The following is a 23,013-nucleotide window of genomic DNA, read 5'->3' as shown; positions in this document are numbered from 1 at the left end:
TCCCTCCCTCTCTCTCTCCCTCCCTCCTATACTATCTCCTTCTCTCTTTACTATTTACTCATGTGGGGGGGGTTGTGTGCATGTATAGGTGTGTGAACTCACTGTGATGTGTGTGGTGCATTAGGATGTCTGTGGAGACCAGAAGAGGGCATCAGACTCCCTGGAACTGGAGGCACACTTTGTCCTCTGCAACGGAAGGAACTGGTCTTCATAGCTGATCTGTCTATCTCTCCACTCATTAAAGGCTTTTATAAAGATCTCATGGACAAAGCAAAGTAAAAAGCAAAGCAAAAAGCATATCAAAGCCCCCTGCACTATTTCCAACACATACCGGACTTAGTGGCATGAGTCAGTGGAAACACTCCATGTCTGTAACTCTGTAATCCCTTGAAAAAGACTTGACACTTGGCCTGTCTTCTGGTTCCTCCTATTAACCTTATTGACGGATATAAGAGAAGGAAGTAACTCTGGCCGGCTCAGACCCTCTTCTTGCCTTTCAGAAGCAGCTTATTGCAAAAATGCAATCATTCTTATGACCACTTCAGCAAGGCAGACAACTTATCAGGGCAGGTTTGATTCATACTAGGAGGAGATACTTGGTTGACCAACACTGCCTGTCTTAGTGTTAGTATTTCTGTGATAAAATACCATGACCAAAGCAACTTAGGGGATGGCAGGCTTTATCTGCCTTACATTTCACCATCATGGTTCATCATTGTGGTGGTCTGAATGAAAATGGCCCACATAGACTCATTCAGAGTGGCATTATTTGAAAGGATTAGGATGTATGTGTGACCCTGTTAAGGTAGGTGTGGCCTTATTAGAGGAAGTGTGCCACTGGAGGTGGACCTGGACGTTTCAGAAACCCAAACCAGACCCAGTTGTTCCCTCTCCCTGCCTGCTGCCTGAGGATCTGGATCTGGAGCTCTCAGCTACCTCTTTAGCACCATATTTGCTGAGTGCCACCATGATGATAATGGATCAAACCTCTGAAACTGTAAACCAGCCCCAATCAAATGCTTTCCTTTGTAAGAGTTTTTGTGGTCTGACTCTTCAGAGTAATAGAAACCGTAACTAAGACAATCATCAAAGGACAGGAACTCAAACAAAGCAGGAGCCTGAGGGCAGGAGCTGATGCAGAGGCCACTGCAGGGTGCTGCTTACTGGCTTTCTCCACATGGCTTACTCAGCTTGCTTTCTTACACAGCCCATGCCCACCAGCTCAGGGATGGCACCACCCACAATGGACTAGACCCTTTTCCATCAATCACCAATTAGGAAAATGCCCTATAGGCTTGCCTACAGCCTGAGCTTATGAAGGCATTTTCTTCAGGTTTCCTCCTCTCAGATGACTTCACCTTATGTCAAGTTGACATAAAACTATGCAGTGTACTGCCTGTGACTGCACAGGTAAAACTACTGTACAAAGGTATCAGGAAGACTTCTGGAGGTAGATTACACCCGGCTTAGTTTTATCAACAAAAAACTTGACATTCTATTACAATCTGATCCCCATGTTTCTTTCACTTTATGGTCAGTTTAGGGTAGAATCTCAGGTGTTTAAATGTCAGAATACCCTACTGTGTTCTGATAAAGAAAATGGTGAAATGTACATTATTGGCTAAGTAATAAATGTCCTAATGATCATTGATGCTGCATTAGCCTACATATTCTTTGCATCAGCCACATGAAACAGTTATCTTAATTCCCCATTTCACAAATGAGGTGATTAAGTGACTTAGTTGCTTATGGTCACAAGGCTACAGAGGACTAAGAGTTTAAAAAAATTAGGATATAAACTAATCTATCTAATTTCTTTCCTTTATTTTTTCCTTGGGAGTTTGGTCACAATGACACAAAAGTCTAACTAGTATACATATACATACATATACACATATACATACATATGTACATATACACATACATACATATATATATATATACTTTTCTTCCTAGAGTTTCTGGATTGATTTCAAATTACTAAAAATTCTTCAAACAGTATTGCTTGACTATACCAGATTTGACCTTTTGAATGAACCAATGTGGTGACTAATGAATATGAACATTAGGAACAGATTCTAAACTAAACGTACAGAGATTTACTTTCAACTTTATATTGCAAAGATTTTCAAACTTATATGGTTGTGAGCCTAGCCTTTAACGGCTGAGCCATCTCTCCAGCCCTCAAACTTATATGGAAGTACAGTTGATGCTAAGATGCATGCATCCATTTCCCCAATTCAAAATTATCTACATTGAGGCTAATCACATCTAACTTATAAGCTAGCCCTATCTCATAACTGCCATGGGACAATTTGATCCTAGTAGTAGGCAGTATAATCTTTTGCCCATCAACATTAAATTTGACATTAAAACAGAGAAGAGTACTGCTGTAAGAAGGCATGAGCATGTAAGAGCTTTCTGTACTCTAGAATCAACAGATCTGCAAGCATGGACAGACTGAACATCATAATAATTTTATCAGTTACTTCTCTGTTTATAGTTCTGTGATAAACTCCACAATGAAATACAATTTAGGGAAGAATTTCTTTTGGCTTATGGTTCCAGAGGGATGAGTCCATGTTGGTAGAGTGGGAGCATGGGGGCTGGAACAGGAAGCTAAGAGAGCTCACACCTTCAAACTGTAAGCACAAAGCAGGGAGAGCCAACTGGAAACTGGGTGAGTCTTTAAACTCTCTGAGCCTGCCAGGATTCTCTCTCTGGGAATATAAAAAGTGAGCTTATTGGCTCCTTATGAAGGCTTAAGGTATCTTCACAATTGTTATTGGGAGGACTTTTAAATTTGCTTTGCTGTTGTATGTAGTATATACTGTACAGATGCTGTGAACTGAGTTTTGGCAAAGGAAGAGGAAGGGACACACGGCCATCTGCGGATCTCTAAAGCCCTTTTGAGTGAATAAAACTGTCTGTTTCCAATTAGCTTCACAGCCTCAGGTGCCAGACAGTTGCTTTGCCTCAAATTTCTTCAGCAGAATTTCTCATGAAGAAAGAGCGAGGGGGGGGGTGTGTCAGTTGGCTGAGGGAGAGATTACAGCAAGTTTGTCACTTAAGGAAATTTTGTGACTTTCAATGGTCTGCCTATTAGCTTGATATCCTTTTCTTTAACTTTAAATTATTTTTTTAACTTTTCTTTTTGAGATTATAATAAAGTCACATCATTTCTCTTTTACCCTCCGAACCCTACCATATACCTTTCCTTGCATTCTGTTCAATTCTTGCCTTCATTTTCATTAATTGTTACTACACGCATATATGCATACCTATGCATATACATTCCTAAATGTTACCTGCTTAGCCTGTATAATGCTACATGCATGCATTTTTTCAGGTTTATTCATTGTGGAGATGCCACGAGCATGCCAAGGTACTTGTGTGGAGGTCAGAGGACAACTTGCATGAGTTGGTTCTCTCTTTCCATTATGTGGGTTCCAGAATGTTGAACTTATGTTATCAAGCTTGGTGGCAAATAGCTTTTCTTGTTAAGCCATTTCACCAGCCCTTAAGGTCATTTTTGAAAATAACCAGGCAGTGGTGGCACATGCCTTTATTCCCTGCACTTAAAAGGCAGAGGCAGGTGGATCTCTGTGAGTTCAGGTCAGCCTGGTCTACAGAGTGAGTTCCAGTGCAATGAATGCTACATAGAGAGAACCTGTCTCAAAAAAAAAAAACACACCTCAAAAACAGAAAAACAAAACAAAACCCTAATACCTTGGGCAGCAATGGGCCTATAATGGCTATCCCTCCTGACTGCCCCACCTAAAACAGTGTCTTACTGTATAGCCCCTGCTGGCCTGGGACTCTATTATGGGCTATGGCTGACTTCAGATTTGTGAGACTCCTCCTGATCCAGCATTCAGTGTACCATGGTCATAGTCATATGCTGCCATGCCCGGTGCTGCTATTGACAGCTGTTCCCACAATTCTCATAAGCACTCACTCTCTGATTCACCTTCAAACCGTGCAGGCAACTGCCAAGCTTAGCTGCCCTCAGTGTGAACAGCAGCTCCTTTCGCTTCTGCTATAACACCAGAGGAGTATTTGCTTCACTGTGGCTGATCTCATCCAAACCAATAGAACTGAGGACGTACAGGTTGCTATGAGACATCAGGATTTAAAGTATATGTTTTTAAACTTAATTACATTGCATACATTCCACATTGAAGTCTTTAAAAGAGGCTGAGCAAGGGAAAGTATAGGGAGACCGAGAACAAGTTCCCTTGGGACATGGCTGTCACCTAGTCAGTCAGGGAGTTTTCTCAAGCTTCAGGAATCTACCAGTCTGAGGTCTGAGTCTGAGAAGAACCAAATTAAGTTCTTCTGAAATTTAAAAGTTGAAATCCTTACTCCCAGTTGTGAATGTATATGGAATGTATATGGAAACATGACTTTAAAGAAGGTAACTAAGGTTAAATGGAGTTCTAAATGTAGAGCTCTGGCCCAATGGGCTCAATGTGCATATAGGAGGTGGATCTCTCTCTCTCTCTCTCTCTCTCTCTCTCTCTCTCTCTCTCTCTCTCTCTCTCTCTCTGTCTCTCTCTCTGTCTCTCTGTCTCTGTCTCTCTCACTCTCTCTCTCTCTCTTCCTCCCTCTTTCCTGCCATTCTTCCATCTCTACATTTCTTCTACCTTCCACTTCCTCTATTTTTTCCATGTGAGGACTCACTGAGAAACCAGCAGTCAAATGTTGGAAAGGCAGGAAACCGCCAATGCACTGGCATTTGATCTTGTATTCATTAACTTCCAGAACAGCAAACAAATAGATTTTTATTGTTTAAGCCATCTAGTCTATATATTTTGTTACGCTACCCTAAGCTGATTCGTATAGTACACTATTATCAATGTCTTAGGGACTTTAAGTAAGTATTTGTCTGCTGTTGGGTGATATGGTAAAATTACCTCTGTAGAAGATCTCTTTTAACTCATATTTCAAAGGAAGAATATAATAAAAACATGAAATAGGGAAAGAATTGATCCCAGGTCATTTGAACAAATTGCTTTTATATAAAGGATGCATTCTGTGGAGAAATAATGTTGATTTTCTTAAATGCAGGCATCAGACCATCTTGAATGTAAACCATTCAAAAGGAATTTGCAAGTCTTTGCTTAAATATATGGCAGATAACCTGGGACAAATCCAAAGAATGAAACAACTGTAAAAATAAAAAAAAGCTGTACAGGAATCTGGCTGACTAGATAATATTGGTTCAAGGTCATTTCAGGTCAAAGGCTCCTGAGCATTCAATGTGCAATTCAAAAATTCATATTGATTTTGTAGGCTGATACCAAAAGAAGAACTTCATGTGTTAAATTCCCTCTCAAAATGGTTCTAAGTGCTTATAATTACATTTCAAACATCTGCTGTAACAATCACAGCTCTGTGCTAGTTTTTGCAACACAGATTGACTGACAGCATCTCTACTGACAACAGTTCTGATTCAGCTTCAGCTTGAGTTGTGAGAATTTGCAGTTGGGAGCCTTATCTGAACTGTCACCGTTATGTCTTATCACCCTCAAGCAAATAGCCATTCTGGGATGGTACTCACCACTAGGATTGCCTTAAATTAGAATATTGGTGGGACTGGACTCCAGTATTTTTGCCCCATAAAGTTTCAAAGTTTCATTTTGAGCAATTGGAATTTAATTTAATTTTCCAAATCAATAACTGGGGTAGTTTAGCAGGTAGTTATAGCTCAAGTGAAACACTGCTCTGATGGTCAGCTTACTATCCATTTATACCAAGCCCACTAGGTCTGCTGTCCTTTGACTGTTGACATGGATGGAGGGGTTCAAAATAATAATACTTGGTAGACCAGATAGCTCATCGGGATGAAACCATTTCTCTTACAAACCTGAAGACTTGGCTTTCATTCCTGCATCTCACAGTGGAGGAGAAAACAGACTCCTCAGAATTGTTCCCTGACTTCTTCATGCATGCTGTAATGTGTGCCCTCCCCCCCACAATACTACCATTATTGCTGCTACTACTGTTGCTATTACTACTACTGTTGCTACTGCTGCTGCCACTACTGCTAGGTATAATAATGATAGTAAATGGAATTTTAAAATTTGAGTAACAATACAATTTCATGTCAGAATTATATGGAAGTATAATTTCAGTGTCTCTTAGCCAAGTCTAACTGGACCTGACATGCACTGATTCACCCATGCACTGTTTCCCAGTGGTTCTTTCCTAGTAGTTGCAACTGAGACCCTACAGCAACAAAGGCTCACATACTTACCATCTGTTCTTTGCATAAAATGTTTGCTGATTCCTGCTGCATAATCCATAAGACAATGGAAACTCCCTTGGAAAGTCAGCCCTAATCCTTTACCTGTTTTTCCCCCCAAAATAAAGATTTACTTCAGGAAATGTTAACAAAAAGACTAGTTGGCCATAGTTGTGTGTTGAAGACTAGAATCTTGAGAAGCACAGAATCTTGAGAATCAGATGAATTTTTAGCTTTTTCCCTCAAAGACTCAATTGAACATGCAAGGAGCTGAAGGGGATTCAGCTAAAAGACTCATGTTTTTAGGTAACTCAGAGGCAAGCTCACAAAAAGTTGTGCCACCAGTTGCAGAAATTCTGTTAACATCTGAGTGGAGGTGTGCGGAATAGTTTGGGAAGGAGAGAGAATGGCTGGATGTGGCATGAATGAGGATAGTTATGTGTTTTTCATATTAGCATTATTTGTTCCTGACCTGAGCATGCTATTCCAGAAACATAGAGGAACCCACTTGTGTCTTTCTGCAATGTTAGAATTTTGTGAATAACAATAAATTCATGAGTACTGGCCATTTCAATAGTCATGATTTGTCTTAAAAATCCACCTGCCTTGGTAGCCTGACTGAAGAGAATGCAAGTTCTTTACTTTCATCTTAATTACTAAGACTAACTCGTGTTACACACCACATAGCACATGACAAATACACAATTTAAAGAGGAGGCTGCAGTGGTATTTAAGGTTTCAGAAGTGGGTGGAGAAAGTGTCTGGACTGATTAGAAAATGAAGAACCAACCAGTGCAGTGAGGGAGTTGCTGCTGGAGTAGTTGGAGATGGGTTGAGAGTGAAGTTGCAGAGTTCAGTGGGGAGGTTAAAGACCAGAGCAGGAAACAGGGGTCAGGTCAGATTCAGGTCCAGAATGGCAGATGGTTGACTATGCTGCTTTAATGGCAGAGGACCAAAATGAGTTGCGGAGTTCTTGGTCTCTGAGGCCCACACCGGGCACCTGATGATAAGTTGGCATGAGGCCATGTGATTTCAGTTTTAGGTGTTCATCACTTTATGGCATTACAACCTTTCCTCTACCTGGTGTGTCTGATAAGCCCTTGGACTGTTTTCCCTGAAGTGGTTATAATATGCCCATGTGTGCCCAAAGTCTTAACTCACTCCAATAAACTTATTGGGTGGCTCCTGGTCTCCTTCCAGGAATATGTCATTTATCAGCCTGTGCTGGAGAGGTGGTGCCTGGCCCAGAGTGAAGTATCAGGGCCCACCTAGGGCCTATAGTCATTCTCTTCTCTGAAATGGAGTCATAAGCTGCTTGTAACATGTGGTCTCCTAGAGCAGTGCACAGCTGGAAAACCCACTTTATTTTATACAGTACTGGAGTAAACCATAGTGGAAGACAGACTGATCTCAACAGTTCCTTTGCAGTTTAAACTGGTGTTTGGCTCCTCCTAAAGGCAATTTAAGAATGGTTAATTTAAAACGTACTTTTGTCTCTGATAAACAAAGGTTATTTTGAATCTTATTTGTCACAAAGGGATCTAATTAGTTATGTAAAAGTGGGCAAAAATCAGATGACCACAGGGATTAATCTTCAACCCCTGTCACATCATCAACTTCGAAATGCTACACTTGGGCTTTCTCCATTTTTCTCTCCTTTCTTTTCTGCCAAATCCTTCTCTGATTCCCCCTTCTCCTCTTCCAATAGTTTAAAGTGCAGAGTAGAAACTAGCCACTCGATTTTGCTTTCTCTTTGAAATTTTCTGCTTGGAAACCCCATCTATACCTGTGGCTTCAAATAAAAGTTTTGTTCCCCCAGTTTAAAAGGACAAATACTTCTCCAGCTTGTGCTGAAAACCTCAGACTCCTCATCCTGCTTGCCTTGTAAGTATAGCCACTGGTTTGAAAATGAATTTGAGGTTCAGCATGTCCTGACATAATCCTCCTATGAAAACTGGTCTTCCTCCAGGGGTCTTTTCTAAGAGAATGTCATCATCAATCACTAGGAAAATCAAGACACCAAATGTCTTCTTGTTCCACTGTTCCACCCACTCAACCACAAAAAGACCCTGTGGTTTTCTGAAATATTACAGGATTCAGGAATATATTTTTTCTCATCTTCATCCCTACTATCCTACTTTAGGTTGTATAAATTTCTGATCTGTAGCTACAAGTTTCTAATCACTCCTAAAATCCACCCTTGTACTGTTCCCTTTCCCCCTATAATCTAACTCCTGCATCCAAAGAAGCATATAGCATGTAAATTTTCTTGTTTATAGTTTTCAATGACTTCCAAGTGCTGTTACAATATGGGTATGTGTGTGTGTGTGTGTACATGTGTGTGTGTGTACATGGTACTTGTGTGCTTATATAGCATATGTGTGTGCATGTGTAGTGTATGTATGTGTACATGTGTGCACATGGTGCCTGTGTATGTAGTATGTGTGTGTATTCATATGAGTGTATGTGCACATTAGTGTGTAGTGTATGTGTGTGGTAAATGGTATATATGTATATATAGTATATGTGTCTACATGTGTGTATTCATATGTGTACATGTGCACACATGTGTATACTGTATTGCATGTGCATATACATGTGTATACATAGACTACGTGTATGGTGTGTGCCTGTATATATTCATATGTGCAGATGTGCATGTGTGTATATGTATTTGTTGGAAAAGGATCCAGGTTCTTATGTGTTGTGGAATAATCTTTTTGTACACTGTGAAGATGTGTCTTTGCCAAGGTACCTTCTTATTAGTTTAACAAAAAGCTGTATGGCCAATAGATAGGCAGGAGGTATAGATGGGACAGTCAGACACAGAGGATGCTGGAAAGAAGGGCGGAGTTGTGAGGAGATGTCAGGACTCAGAGGAAGCAGCATGTTCTAGTTTATTTTCAGTTGCAGGAAACTTCCACAAGCTGTTCCCTTTTCTTCGGTTTAATTTAAAATGTCTCTTACTTCCAATAGAGTGACCTGAAGACAAATGAAGTCATCAGAGATATAAAGCCTCAGAAGGGCCTTGGCCTTCAGAGTGGCCTTTTACTTCTGAGAATCCTCTCTGACCCCACACAGACTTACAGTTTCACCCAGTTACACCTGATTGACAGTAAAACAAAATAAAAACAAAACCAGAAAACAACAGACTCCCATAATGCTATGGTTACCTTCTTTGCTTATATTTATAGTTCCTGCACAATGCAGAGGATTCCTTCAAGGGGATCCTGAAACAGAACATTCTCTGGGATCATTTGCTGTCTATTGGTGCCAGAAAATTGAAAACTGTACTCACGATTGTTTGTGCTTTGTCAATTTTTAAATCAATATGTCTTTTGATTAAAAAGTAGAATCAATCTATCTTCCTTTAAAAGGTAAACATAAAGATTTTTTAAAAGACTCAAATAGTTTAATACAAGTGTGTGTAACATAATGAAAGTCATTTCCAGATCTTTGACCCTTTACCCAGACATGAAGAATTCATTATCAATATTGTCTTTTTGGGGGGAGTACAGTGTTTCTCTATGTAACATACCTGGCTGTCCTGAAACTCACTCTGTAGACCAGCCTGAAATCAAACTCACAGAGATCTGCCTGCCTCTGCCTCCCCAGTACTGGGACTAAAGGCATGCAACACCACCACTGCCCAGCTCAATATTCCAGGAGATTCCAGGAATCTCCATGCACACACAGTACAAATACATACAGACGCAAAGACATTCATAGGAATGGAATCATCACAGGATGCATAGATCTTCACACTCTCTTTCTTAGATATCCATTGCCCTCCATGTATGCTCCATCTAACTACTTTTAAGTCTTAACTATTGTGTTCGTTTGTTTTTTAATGAGAATTACTCCCAGAGGATCATATGTTTGAACAATTATTCCACAGTTGGTAAATTGTTTGAAGAGTTTTCAGAGGCGTGGCCTTGTTAGAAGAGGTGTATCACTTGGGGCTGGGGGTGGGCATTGAGGGTTCAAGAGTCCACTCCATTCCCAGTTAGCTTTCTGTCTCTCTGCCTTGTAGTTGTCTCAACATGTGAGCTCTCAGCTCCTGCTCTAGCACCATGACTGCTTGCCTGCCACCATGCTTCCACTATGATGCTCACTGGACCCTACTCCTCCTCCAAAACTGCAAGCAAGTCCCCAGTTAGACTAAGACAATGATCATGGCTGCTCTTTCAAGATTTTATCATGACAAACAAAATGTAACAATCAATGTTCCATGTGTCCTCTCTCTTCACATGTAGGTAAGGTTCTAAAGGAAAAAAAAAGTCCTAATAATAGCATTTCTGTATCAATAGTATTTTCTGAACGAGGAGGAGTAGGCAGATGCCTTTAATTCCAGCACTTGGAGGCAGAGGCAGGTGGAGCTCTGTGAGTTCGAGAACAGCCTGGTCTACAAAGTGAGTTCTAGTACAGTCGGAGTTGTGACACAGAGAAACCCTGTCTCAAAAACAGAACAAAACAGCCAGGCGGTGGTGGCGCACGCCTTTAATCCCAGCACTCGGGAGGCAGAAGCAGGTGGATTGCTGTGAGTTTGAGGCTGGGCTGGACTGACAGCCTCGAAAACAATACAGAGAAACCCTGTATCGAAAACAAAAACAAAAACAAAAACCAAAAAACAAAATAAAAAAAAGCATTTTCTGTACCTTTTTGGAAGCTAGTGCCAAAGAAATAGGCTCACCTCTTTGTGTGGCCTCTAGCTAAGCAGGATGATGTTTATTTCCCTATTGTTGAAGGCTGCTACGTGTTATCGTGTTATCTTTCACTTGTTTCCAGTTTGCTGGGTAAAAACTGTTTTTGATGGTGAGTTGATATGATTGCTTATATTTATTTAATTATTTGGTGGGGCTAAGGATTTTTCATATTATAAAAACCATTTCTATTGTTCTCTTAGCTAGATAGTAATGCTTCATGTTGTTCAACAAATAAATAATTTCTTAATAAAAACTTGTTTTGTTTTTTTCTTAATGTGTATGGGTGTTTGTCTGCATGTATGTGTCTGTGCACCATTGTTTACCAGGTACCTTCAGAGGCAAGAAGAGGGCATCAGCTCCCCCCCCCCATACTAGAATTATAGACAGTTGTGAGCTGCAACATGGGTGCTGGGGATTGAACCTGGGTCTTCTGAAGAGTAGCCAGTGCTTTTAATCTCTGAGTCATCTTTTAGCTAGAAATATATTTTCTTACATATTAAAAAATAATTATTGTATATATTGCATTTTTAAAATGTCAATTTATCTTTTGATTTCCTTCGCTGATTTAAAATTTTCGACAGATCAAATGTATCAAGGTGTGTCTTACTGCACTATAATGTATACTTATATACACAAAAAGGTATGTGGTTATAAATGCATATGCAGACATACTTTTTAATATGTTAAACTCTTATTTTTATATTTGTGAGTTTTGGTCTCTGCTTTGGAGGAGAGAAACCAGGAGGAAAGACATGAGCAATTATAAACAGTGACGTTTAGATGATCGTTATCCACCGCTGAAGGAATTTAAAACTCTCATGGCAGCAACGGCTAACCTGCTTCTTTATTCTCCCTGAGTGACATCACACCACGAAGCAGCAGTCAAGCTTTTTCTTCATTTAATTGGTTCTCAGCACTCAGCTGAGGACTGAATGGAGAGCATTGCATATGCTAGGCTAATACTCTGCTGCTGAACATTCCAGCCCTCTTAGCACTCTTAGAAAGAATGATAGACTCTGGAAAAAAATGATCATTAGTCCAACAAAAGAAATGAAGTTAAAATAATAGTCATAGTTTATATACATTTAAAAAAACAAATAACATTTTTTTAAAACATAAAGCTCACCTATATCTTCGTCATCCAGATTTAACTATTTTGAGTTTGTTGTTTTGTCTATGCCATATACAAGGTAATAGGAATGAGAGCAGGGTGGCATACAGCTTTGCTTTGTTTTCTTTCACCATCAGTGAGAACCTTTTCTCCCTCCAGCCTGCCCTTTGCAGCAAGGGTAGATTTAGTCCGTTCTCCACCTTCCCTCTTCAGGCATCTGTACCTCAAGACTGACCAATCCTAACACTTATCAGTGTGCTGGGATGTGCATTTCTGCTTTGTTTTTATTTTATCTTGTGAGGGGGTTTTACAATGGGAGGATACTGTGTGGGGAAATGGCTGCCCCTTTACAGGTGCGCAAGTCTCTTGCTTGAGAACAAAGTTAACACTAAACTAAGAAATAGAAGAAAGCATTGTTCAAACTATTCTGGATTCAGCTATGCCTGAAGCAGCATTCCTATTGACACGGACCAATATCTTTCTTTTCGAGTTTGAACTAGTTGGAAGTTATGTTTGTGTTGCTTTTATTGAAATTGCTTCAGTTGATATTGGAAAAGTTTTGATAGTGTTTAGATTTGTTATAGTGAGGACTCTGATGTCACCTCCCTTCCTTTCAGGGTTGTGCTCCAGTGGAGAATGGAAGGTTTGGCTATGCAAAGAAAACAACAATAAAGGCAGAAGTTCTTCCCAGCTGACGAAAGAAGCGGGCTAAGGTAGAGACAGATGAGTCAGAGTGCTGGACAGAGCCCTAGGCAGAAGGCGCTCAAGACTTAACACATTATCGGATGAGTTGCCAGCGAGCTTGTTTTTATTACATATTTCCATCAAAGTGGACTGAGCTTTATTTAATGAAGATTAGAGAAGTTAATTAAGTGGATTTAGAATTTAATATACAGGGCTTTTACTGCCAAACAGCTTTCAACTACATGAGTAATTTTCCTGATTGGGGCTGGCTACGGAGTCAGACTGCTTCGGTTTTATCATTTTATCTAGCAGCAGCAGCATCTGACAGTCAAAGCATTTCAAGAAGTGTGACAAGTTTCAAGGCACACTCAACTGAGCTGAGGGTCCAGTTCATCACACAAAAATGTTGTGTAAGTTATCGGGGACATATTTAATTGTGGATATTTGGTAGCTATGAAACGACATGTTAATGAGTGGAGAAATACTCATTCTCTGTTTAACCATTCATCTATTCATCATTCAGAAAGTTCTTATGGACCACCTTGGTTTGAATGAGAAATGTTCCCAAGTGGCTCATGTATTTGAACACTTGATCTCCAGTTGATGGAGCTGTTTGCTGAGGTTATGGGACTCAGAGGTGGGCTTTGTGAGTTTGTAGCCTTTTCTCACTTCCTGTTCTCTCTCTTTCTGCTTCTTCTGTGTGGATGGAGACATGATCAGTCAGCCCCTGCTCCGGTCACCATGCTTTCCCTGACGGTCGCCATGTCTTTTCTACCACGACGGACTCCATCCCTCTGGAACTGTGAATCAGGAGAAACTCTTTTTTCTTTAAGTTGCTTTTGTCGGGGCTTTTTGGCACTGCAACAGAAAAATAACTAATAAAGCCACTTTTGGAATGCCACCACTATTCAAAGCCAATAATAAATTAATAAATGATGTAGATTTTCCCATCACGCACTGTATATTCAAAGCATCTCAGTTACCAAACCAAACTTAGCGTGTATGTGTATTAATCCATGTAGTGATGGGCAGTTTCTTCCAAACTGATGGGGCAAACAAAGTAATGAACTGCACAAATAGAACTGCAAATGTGGAGATCATGGGTATAAACAGATGATTCCTATCCGGCCCCCTGCTCCCAAAAATCACTCTGAGGCTTAATTGTAAATGCTCGGTCAATAGCTCAGACTTATTACTAACTAGCTCTTACATGGCACATTCATCTCTTGCTTCCTCTGTGTCTGCTGGTGACTCCTCTGACTCCCCCCTTCCTCATCCCATCATTCTTAGTTTAGTTTTCCTACCTAACTGTATCCTGTTCAGCTACTGACCTATCAGCTTGTTTGTTAAACAAATCACAGCAACATATATTCACACAGTGTAAAGGAATATTATACAGCACATTGACTCACTTCCTCTGAAATCTTCCTTTTGTTTTTTTGTTTTTTGTGGGTTTTTTTTGGTTTTTCGAGACAGGGTTTCTCTGTATTGTTTTGGAGGCTGTCCTGGAAGTAGCTCTGTAGACCAGGCTGGCCTCGAACTTACAGAGATCCGCCTGCCTCTGCCTCCCGAGTGCTGGGATTAAAGGAAATCTTCCTTCTGATTGTCTCAATTCTCTACTTTGCTTTGTTAGTGGAAGGATAGTATAATACTGTGCAGGGTAATTATTTCATAGGAGTTAGGGAATGATGAAATGAGTTGATATGTGTAATTATAGTATTATTAAAGATAAAATATTTTCATAGTTTGTAATGATGACATGCTATCATTACATAGAGATTTTCCCAGTGATTTCATCCATGCATTACTTTACCTTTCTGCTGTGACCAAAAGGCAGGAGTTGCCATTATCCTTAAGTGGCACAAACATTTAGTAAGCGTTCGTTGTAAGTCAATGTTCAACCATGTGTAAAACAAAGTCTGATTATAGGTTTAGAGGGAGAAAAATCACAGCGGTAAAGTTTTCCCAGATATCTTCTTCAGGCTTTTCAAGAAACAAGAATCTTAGGCATAATCATTTAATTTCTGTAGGCTTAGCTTCTTCATCTGGAATATGAGGAAGGGGAAGATTCCAATTCTGCTTACTTTTGAGCTATCCACTGGGGACAAGTCATGTGCTCTCAGTTAGATTAAGTTCAATTTAAAGCAGTCCTCACAACATAAGAAGAAAACTTGTTTCCAAATTACACAATTTATTTACAGTAACCCAGCTAAGAATCCAGTCAATATAGTAATCTGATTCCCAAACTCAAAATCAGTGTTCTGTGTACTTTTATAGTTCTTGTATATTTTAACAGTTCTGGATTTGCATAAAAACACATATTTAAATAAAAATGCATTTAAATGTATTAACATATAGGCTAGTGGAATATTAGCATATAGACTTATTAAAGACATTTTGTGTCATGTTTGAAATAATACACCTAAATTTTTATGTTCTGAAGAGTCGCTAATTTATACAATCTTTTTGAGATTTAGTAATGTTTGTTTGAGGTCTCTAAGTGATACAAGAACATAGGAAAAACTAGGACACATCTGTAGTTCATTGATTAAGGATTTGTGTAGCATGCACAAAGAAAACCCTGGGTTTGATCTCCAGCTCAATAGCCAAACAAATTGTGGTGTGTATTCCAAAAGACAGGATGCTTAGTGGTTAATATTCTGGATCAGAGGCGAAATCAAAGTGATAATTACTTTGTTGACAAAAGAGTACTTTCAAACATACTGTCTCATTCTGCTCAGCTCAACAAATGGATTTTGATCATATCAACTGATCCTGAGGAAGCTATAATTGAAAAGAAATATTTAGGTGGGCATTTCATTATTGGTAAGTCTGCTACTGATCCTTCCATTAATAGTTATTAGTCTGCTGATTGATGTTAAACACTATGATTTTGTATGTAGGGCTAAAGCTACATGTAGATAGGCAATGCAGGACAGTTTGTGATATATTTGCGAAAAAGACATGCAAGAAAAATTGTTTTGGAAAAGCCATTATATTTCTGTAGTGGACTATACTTCTAAATTTTCCCATAGATGTTGTACTCTCTGTTAGGCATTTTCAATAATAGTTGAGGATATTTAATTCTGTTCTAGAAAAGAAAAATGTGGGAGACAGGAGAGGGGGAAAATATTAAGTCTATAAGCAAAGAGATGTGATACTTGGCAGACACGGGAAAGTAAATAGAGCAGATGCGGTAAGCAGATAAAGGTGATGGAATGTATGAGAAAAGTATTTATACACAAAAAGGAATGGAAAGGTCCAGGAGATGCCCACTATTCATGGTTTACTGAATAGGGTGTTTGAAGCACTCAGTACTTATTGGCTTGAAAATCCACCTGATTATCGACTTCTAATCAATCTACTCTAATCTAATCTGGCTTCATGCGAGCTGTGTCCAAAAAGCATATGCACAATCTACAGCCCTTTACTGGGTTACTTGGCGGGGTGTAACTATGGTCAACAATCGCTGCTTCCATCTGTCCAGTACAGCAAGTGGTCCCTCGCATCTCATATCTGTCAGCTCACTTCGATTTCTGATCTCAGATCTGAGCCTTAAAATCAGGCTCATCAGTGGGGGACGTTGATGTGTCTGCGTTCAAAGACAGAGGTAAAAACATGTGAGTTAATCCAGACAGTGCCTATGATACTGCAACTCAATACTGAGGTAGTGATCCTTGATCAATTTGTGTCATAGCTTTTTCCAATTCTTTGTTCTTTTTTAATTTATCTCATGTAAGTGTGTGTGTGTGTGTGCATGTATGTAATATGTATATAGACATACACATGAGTAGGCAGAGTTTTTCCTCAGGGCCATGGGTCAGTTCTGTCCTGCCAGCTGCTCCCAAATAACCACACAGAGACTTAATATTAATTACAAATGCTCAACAGATAGCTTAGGCTTGTTACTAACTAAGTCCTACAACTAAAATTAATCCATATTTTTATCTATGTTCTTGGTACCTTATCTTGGTATCTGTGTGGCTTGGTACCTTATCTCAGTACAGCATGTCCATCTCCTCTTCTGCGTCTCCTCACAACTCCTGAGATTCCACCTTCTTCTTCCCAGCATTCTCTCTGCCCTGAAAATCATGCCTAGCCATTGGCCAGTCAGATCTTAATCAAAGAGAGTGATACGTATTTCAGTGTACAAAGAGGTTGTTACACAGCCCATGTGCATGCAGATGCTTGCAGAATCCAGAAGAACATGGCACATCCCACAGACTAAAGTCTAAGAAGACCTGTGCGGCCTGATATCTGTTCTGGCAACTGAACTCTACTCCTTTGGAAGAGTAGCAAAGTGCTCTTAACTGCTTGTGGGGGTTGACTAGAAATGATTCTCATAGACTCAGGGAGTGGCACATTAGGAGGTGTGGCCTTGTTGGAATAGGTGTGGTGGCGTTGGAGTGTGCCTCAGTTCACTTCCTGTTAGCTGTGAATCAAATTGTAGCACTCTCAGCTCCTTTTCCTGCACCATGTCTGCCCGCTCACAGTTTTGTTTCCCACCATGAGGATAATGGACTAAACCTCTGACTCTGTAAGCCAGCCTGTAGACGGAGTTTCTGTCCCACCGGGTTTGCAGCTGTTTAGTCCCAAATAAACACACAGGGTCTTTGTTTTTTTTTTTGTGTGTTTTGTTTTGTTTTTGGAGAGAGGGTTTCTCTGTGGCTTTGGAGGCTGTCCTGGAACTAGCTCTTGTAGACCAGGCTGGTATCGAACTCACAGAGATGCCTCTGCCTGCTGAGTGCCGGGATTAAAGGCATGTGTCACCAACGCCCGGCTCTGATCTATACTTTTTGCTTGGCTACTGGCCAATCAGCATTTATTCATCAACCAACAAGAGAAACACATATTCACAGCATACAGAAGGACAGCCCCATTTAATGTTTTCTTCATAAGAGTTGTTACAGTCATGGTGTCTCTTCACAGCAATAACACCCTAACTAAGACACTGTGGAACCATCTCATCACATGTTCTTTGCTCTTAAATATGAAGCAACCATGTGATATGAGCATATACTGAGCCTTTTTGGTCCATGAATCTGTGCTAGCCTATCTGGCCATAAAAACACTTGGCAGCTGCTGTTCACATGGTGGGGCTGGGTAAATTTTCCTTCATATTTCTGCTTTGTATTTATAACTGATAATAATTACACTGGAGTAGGTAACAAAAATATCATTTCAGGAAAAGGTTTGGTCACTTAAACAGAGTATTTTGCTGTCACAAAGATGCATCCCAATAATAGTTTGATTGTCACACACAAACAATGAATGAATTCATGGTTCATCAGGACACAAATCAGATTTTAAACTCTGTGCCAGTTTAAGCACTCATTTCAAAAGGTGAGGGATAGTGACTTGCTGAAGGTCACTGTATCTCATAACGGGTGAGCCAGAGCAGGGGCCAAAGCAGTCTAGGAGGCTGGCAGGATATCTGAGCTAGTGCTGCTGATCCGTCTGGGTCCTGGGTAATCACCAAGCAGACACTCTAGCACATGCCATGAAAATACTAAAAATACAAACCACAGCTGTCACAATTAATAGATTAACTCAAGAACACAAAAACAAACTGAGAATGTCTGTTTATCAGTGAGGCTTACTAAAGGTGTTACCAAGAGGTTTCAAGTGCTAACAATTGCTATCCTTTCCTTTCCTGCTGTAAATTTGATCACAACATTACACATTTCTATCTGATCCTAGAAGAATGAACTTCAGCCATTTCACATTAGTTGACATTAGTTAAGAATTTATACCTGACCATCCAAAACGCTTAAGTCGACCAAACTTATTCTCAGGCCAACATGGTTGAGTGATAGCAGCAGATATGAGAAACATAAAAATGAATAAAATTTAGATGATGCGTATTAACAAATGCTTTTGAGTTCCCTCTTTGTGCCAGGAATGCCCTAGGTGGTAGAATGTTATAACAATGCTGATGTAAACTAGAGGACACTCACCATTGAGGGTAAGATGTGCAGAGGCTTGATTGACAGTTCAGCCACGGTCTCAGTGAGCTCAGTGATTTCTATCCTTCAATATCCTTCTGTGACTTGGAAGTTTTCCTTGAGGCTTTTGCCTTCTGATCATAACACACATGTTTCATCTCTAGGTAGCACGTTCTTGTAAGACCATGGCCAGAAGCGGGACAACGGAAGTTGTGGGAGAAAGGGTTGGATTATTAGAATCCTTTTCTCTCCTTTCCTCCCTCACCACCTAACACACAGATACAGGGGATATTCTGAGACCTCTTATTAGCCTTCCAAAATTTTGTATTTTATTTTTAAGTGTATTAATTCATTTATTTATTTATTATGTGTGTGGGTACTTTGCCTGCACTGTTTACAAGCATGCAGTGCCTGTGGAGGCCAGAAGAGGGCATTGGATCTCCTGTGATTGGAATTACATGAGGTTGTAAGCCTCCATGTGGTTGCTGGGAATCTGAACACTGTCCTCTGTAATAGCAGCCAATGTTCTTAACCCATGAGTCATATCTCCAGCCACTAGCCTCTTTTTAAACAGAAACACATAGAAGTTTTTGGAACTACTGTAAAGTATGCACAGTCCACAATGGTATTCATCAGTTATGAGTGGTTAGGAAGCACTAACCTGAGGGACTAAGTAATAGAATTTTTGATTAAAAATCTTGTCAAAGGCTGGGCGTTGGTGGCTCATGCCTTTAATCCCAGCACTTGGGAGGCAGAGGCAGGTGGATCTCTGTGAGTTCGAGGCCAGCCTGGTCTACAGAGTGAGTTCCAGGACAGCCTCCAAAACAATAAAGAGAAACCCTGTCTCGAAAAACCAAACCAAACCAAACCAAACCAAACAAAAAACTTGTCAAAGTTTTAGTTTACATTTATGGAAACATTTATATACCATATTGAACAGCATAATTATTGATTCCTTCTGGTAGGCCACATGACATCAATTGTAGTAAAGATGCCTGGATAAGTGATTTGCCTGAAGAGTTTGAGAATGGCTTTTTGGCAGCAACCTGTCTCTAAAGCCACAGGAAATAAACAGGGAGAGTCATGGAGCCTTAAACTGTAATAGGGGAGAGGTAACATATACAAATGTGAAATAAACAGAGGAAACTATGTTCCAAGTTTAGATAAATCACCAGAATCATCTAGACTTGATGTAAATAATCCAGATTTCACAGGCACATAAAGAAGTGGACAGAAATGACAGAAAAAGGGGATTAAGAAAAGCTTCTAGAAGCTCATAATATGGTAGAGAAGGCAGATATGTAAATGAAATTGTTAGTAATAGTTTAGGATAGACACATTATTTGTGGACACGTATATTAAAACAGTTTTACTACACTTATTCATGCAGACATACACAGTTAATAGTCTGTTTTTTTAAAATCAAGAATAAAGCATCTTTGATATCTCTTACAAACCTTACAAGACAAAATTCTCAAGACAAAGTGTTGGACTGTGGTCCATATAACATCCTTGAAGCAATAGTTGATGTGATACTGGACTGTGTGTACCTGTATGGTTAATAAGCAATAACTCAGTTTCTTTTTTTCTATTTTTTAATTTAAATTAGAAACAAGCTTGCTTTACATGTCAATCTCCCTCCCAGTTCCCTGTCCCTCTTCTCCTCCCCTGGCCCCCATGGACCCCCTATCCCATCCCCTTTTTGCTTCCCAGGAAGGATGAGGCCTTCCATGGGGGATCTTCAAGTCTGTCATATCATTTGGAGCAGGGCTTCCCCCAGACCCCCATGTATCTAGGCTGAGAGAGTATCCCTCTCTGTGGAATGGGCTCCCAAAGTCCATTTGTGTACTAGGGATAAATACTAACAGAGGTCCCACATTCAGGGTTTCTGGATCAGTACTACACTGGTTTCCTAGCTATCAGTCTGGGATCCATGAGTTCCCCCTTGTTCAGGTCAGCTGTTTCTGTGGGTTTCATCAGTCTGGTCTTGACCCGTTTGCTCATCACTCCTTCCTCTCTGCAGCTGGATTCCAGGAGTTCAGTTCAGTGTTTATCTGTGGGTGTCTGTTTCTGCTTCCATTAGCTACTGCATAAACACTCTCAGTTTCTATAGGACTTTCTACACAGTGTGAAGTCAGGAAGGACCTATGAAACCCTACAATTTCAAATGTTACCATGTGCTTGAGGCCTGAGGAGGGATTAGCAGTCATTAGACCTGTCTAGCAAGAAGCTGTCAGGGTGACAGTAGCTTGATTCAAGCTTAGGTTTTGGTGTGACCGAGGGGCAAGAGACTGTAAAGTTCCGACAATGTCATCCTCTGAGATCTGTGCATTTCTGAGGAATGTTTCTTGAATCCTTGGTGCTTCTGAAGATTAAGAGAGCTCTGCACATTCCAAGATCTACAGTGCTATGAAATTTTTCTTTCTTTTCTGTAGACCAGGGTGCCCTCAGACTCAGAGATCTTCCTGCCTCTGCTTCCTGAGTGCTGGGATTAAAGGTGTGTACCATCACTGCCAAGCTGTTTCATAAATTTCTAAAGCCTGCTCCATTTTGTGATTTTTAAAATGATGTCTTTGCAAGAGGGGTGACTTATCCATATAATAAAACCATTTCCTCCATATTTATCTTTTGATTCAATGGTCTCAATTGTGACATCCCTCCCCTTTTTTTTCTCGGTGATTTCATACATTAGTGTTCTCAACTGTAATGACATACAAAGATAACACCAAATTTAAGGCTTATGCTAAGTACAACTCAGAACAATTACACACATTTACCTCCATGATAAGTATCAAAATTTTCATATAGCCTAAGTTCACAGGCCTGCCTAGAGTTGTATCAACAGCAACATGGCAATTAAAAGCTTTCAAATTACTATGGTAAGATTTTATCTTTATGCAGAGAACAGGTGAGGATATCATTGTTGATACCATTTTTGTTAGGGAATAATCATCTTCAAATAAGTTCTACAGAAACATGACCAACTTTATTTTAATAGAAAATACCAGTTTGTGTCTAAAGTTAGTTATAAAGTTAAAACTATTTAACTGTGTTTATAATCTACTTTTCCTACCCATTCTAGGTTCAGACCTGTGCTGTTCACACGTGAAGTAGTGTTTAAAGTTGAGTTTAATAAAAATGAAGGAGTAAAAAACAAAACAAATACCAACCAAACAAAAATCAAAACCAAAAACCCACTACTTACAGAATGGTAGATAAATTTCTAGGTCTATGTAGTCACACAAGGTTACCACCAGGTCTGAAGTCTTCTTTCCTCCCAGGGATATGCCAAGTTCCAGATCCATGATAGTTCTCTCGCCATTGAAAGCATTAGTAGATGCTAGACACTATTGGGCTTAGGTATTAGTTCAATCTTCAAGAAGTCTTAACCGATGCTGTTCACACTTATCGAAGTGTATAATAAATACACTTAGATATTTCCTATTGAGAAAATCAACATATTTTTTGGGACGTGACCTTGGAAACAATATTTTTCAGGGGTCCTTACAGAAACCCTCTTCCTCTAGTTCTCTCAATGTAGGACCAAGCACTTCTGAGTCCCTGTGGCAGCCTAAAGGTGACTGTCTGAATTATCAGACAGAGTGGGTATAGGTGTGCACACACGTGCCATGCCTCTCCTGTTGACTGGAGCTGTGTGATCCCATGCTCTCTTTCTGTTACAGGGTCGAACTCCTGAGTGTGTGAGATTTCTGCATACCAAGCTGCTCTTCCTGGTTGTTAAGGAAGCCTGTTTCTCAAGGGAGAAAAAAACTCATTTTGTTGGCTTGTATAGTGTCTATAAAATTTAAAGATAGGGTAGATGAACCTTGGTCTTGCAAATGTTAGGGTGGGGTCTGCCGTCGTAGGCATGAATAATGAATTCAACTGGGGCTTCTAGGCTGCTTCATCACCATGGCTCCAAGTGGTTAACATCTGAGCGATCTGTGGCCTCCCAAATTTCTGTCTAAAGGTTCCACATATCCTCAGCTGGCCCATAGCAGCTGCCGCTGCAGGCCAGGGCCAGCCTCGGAGTTCAGTTTATTGGAAAGAAACCTGTTTCCTGCTCTGGCGGATAATGGGGCAGTTGAAACTTTCCAACATTGCCTTTCTTCCGAATGATTGGTTTCAGGCTCTTTCTCCTCCTCAGGTTGGAGGAAGAAACTTCATCTCCTCGGGCTAAGGCTCTCGGGGCGCACAGGGCGGCTTTGTCTGAGAGGCAGCGCTGCCGAGAAACGTGGAGCAGAGCCGTCCAGCGGTTGGAATTGGGACTAGTCTAGAACTTTCTTCCGCCCTGTGCAAGAGTAGCCGAGTTCCGGCCAG

The 23,013-nt window shown here is 40.2% G+C and overlaps 1 long non-coding RNA gene across 1 annotated transcript; it reads right to left on the bottom strand.

The window, feature by feature from the left end:
- Positions 1-12,004: 12,004 nt before the first annotated feature.
- Positions 12,005-23,005, bottom strand: LOC110339670. Its single transcript, XR_002381695.2, has 3 exons — positions 21,899-23,005; positions 18,706-18,867; positions 12,005-13,606 (listed from the first exon to the last, which is right to left on the bottom strand). It is a non-coding gene; the product is annotated as an uncharacterized LOC110339670 (long non-coding RNA).
- Positions 23,006-23,013: the final 8 nt, after the last annotated feature.

The sequence above is a fragment of the Mesocricetus auratus genome, unplaced genomic scaffold (genome assembly GCF_017639785.1).
Source record: "Mesocricetus auratus isolate SY011 unplaced genomic scaffold, BCM_Maur_2.0 Super-Scaffold_100006, whole genome shotgun sequence".
Lineage (NCBI taxonomy): Eukaryota > Metazoa > Chordata > Mammalia > Rodentia > Cricetidae > Mesocricetus > Mesocricetus auratus.
Note: the sequence above shows the minus strand (reverse complement) of the source record. Positions and strands in the feature narration are given on the sequence as shown.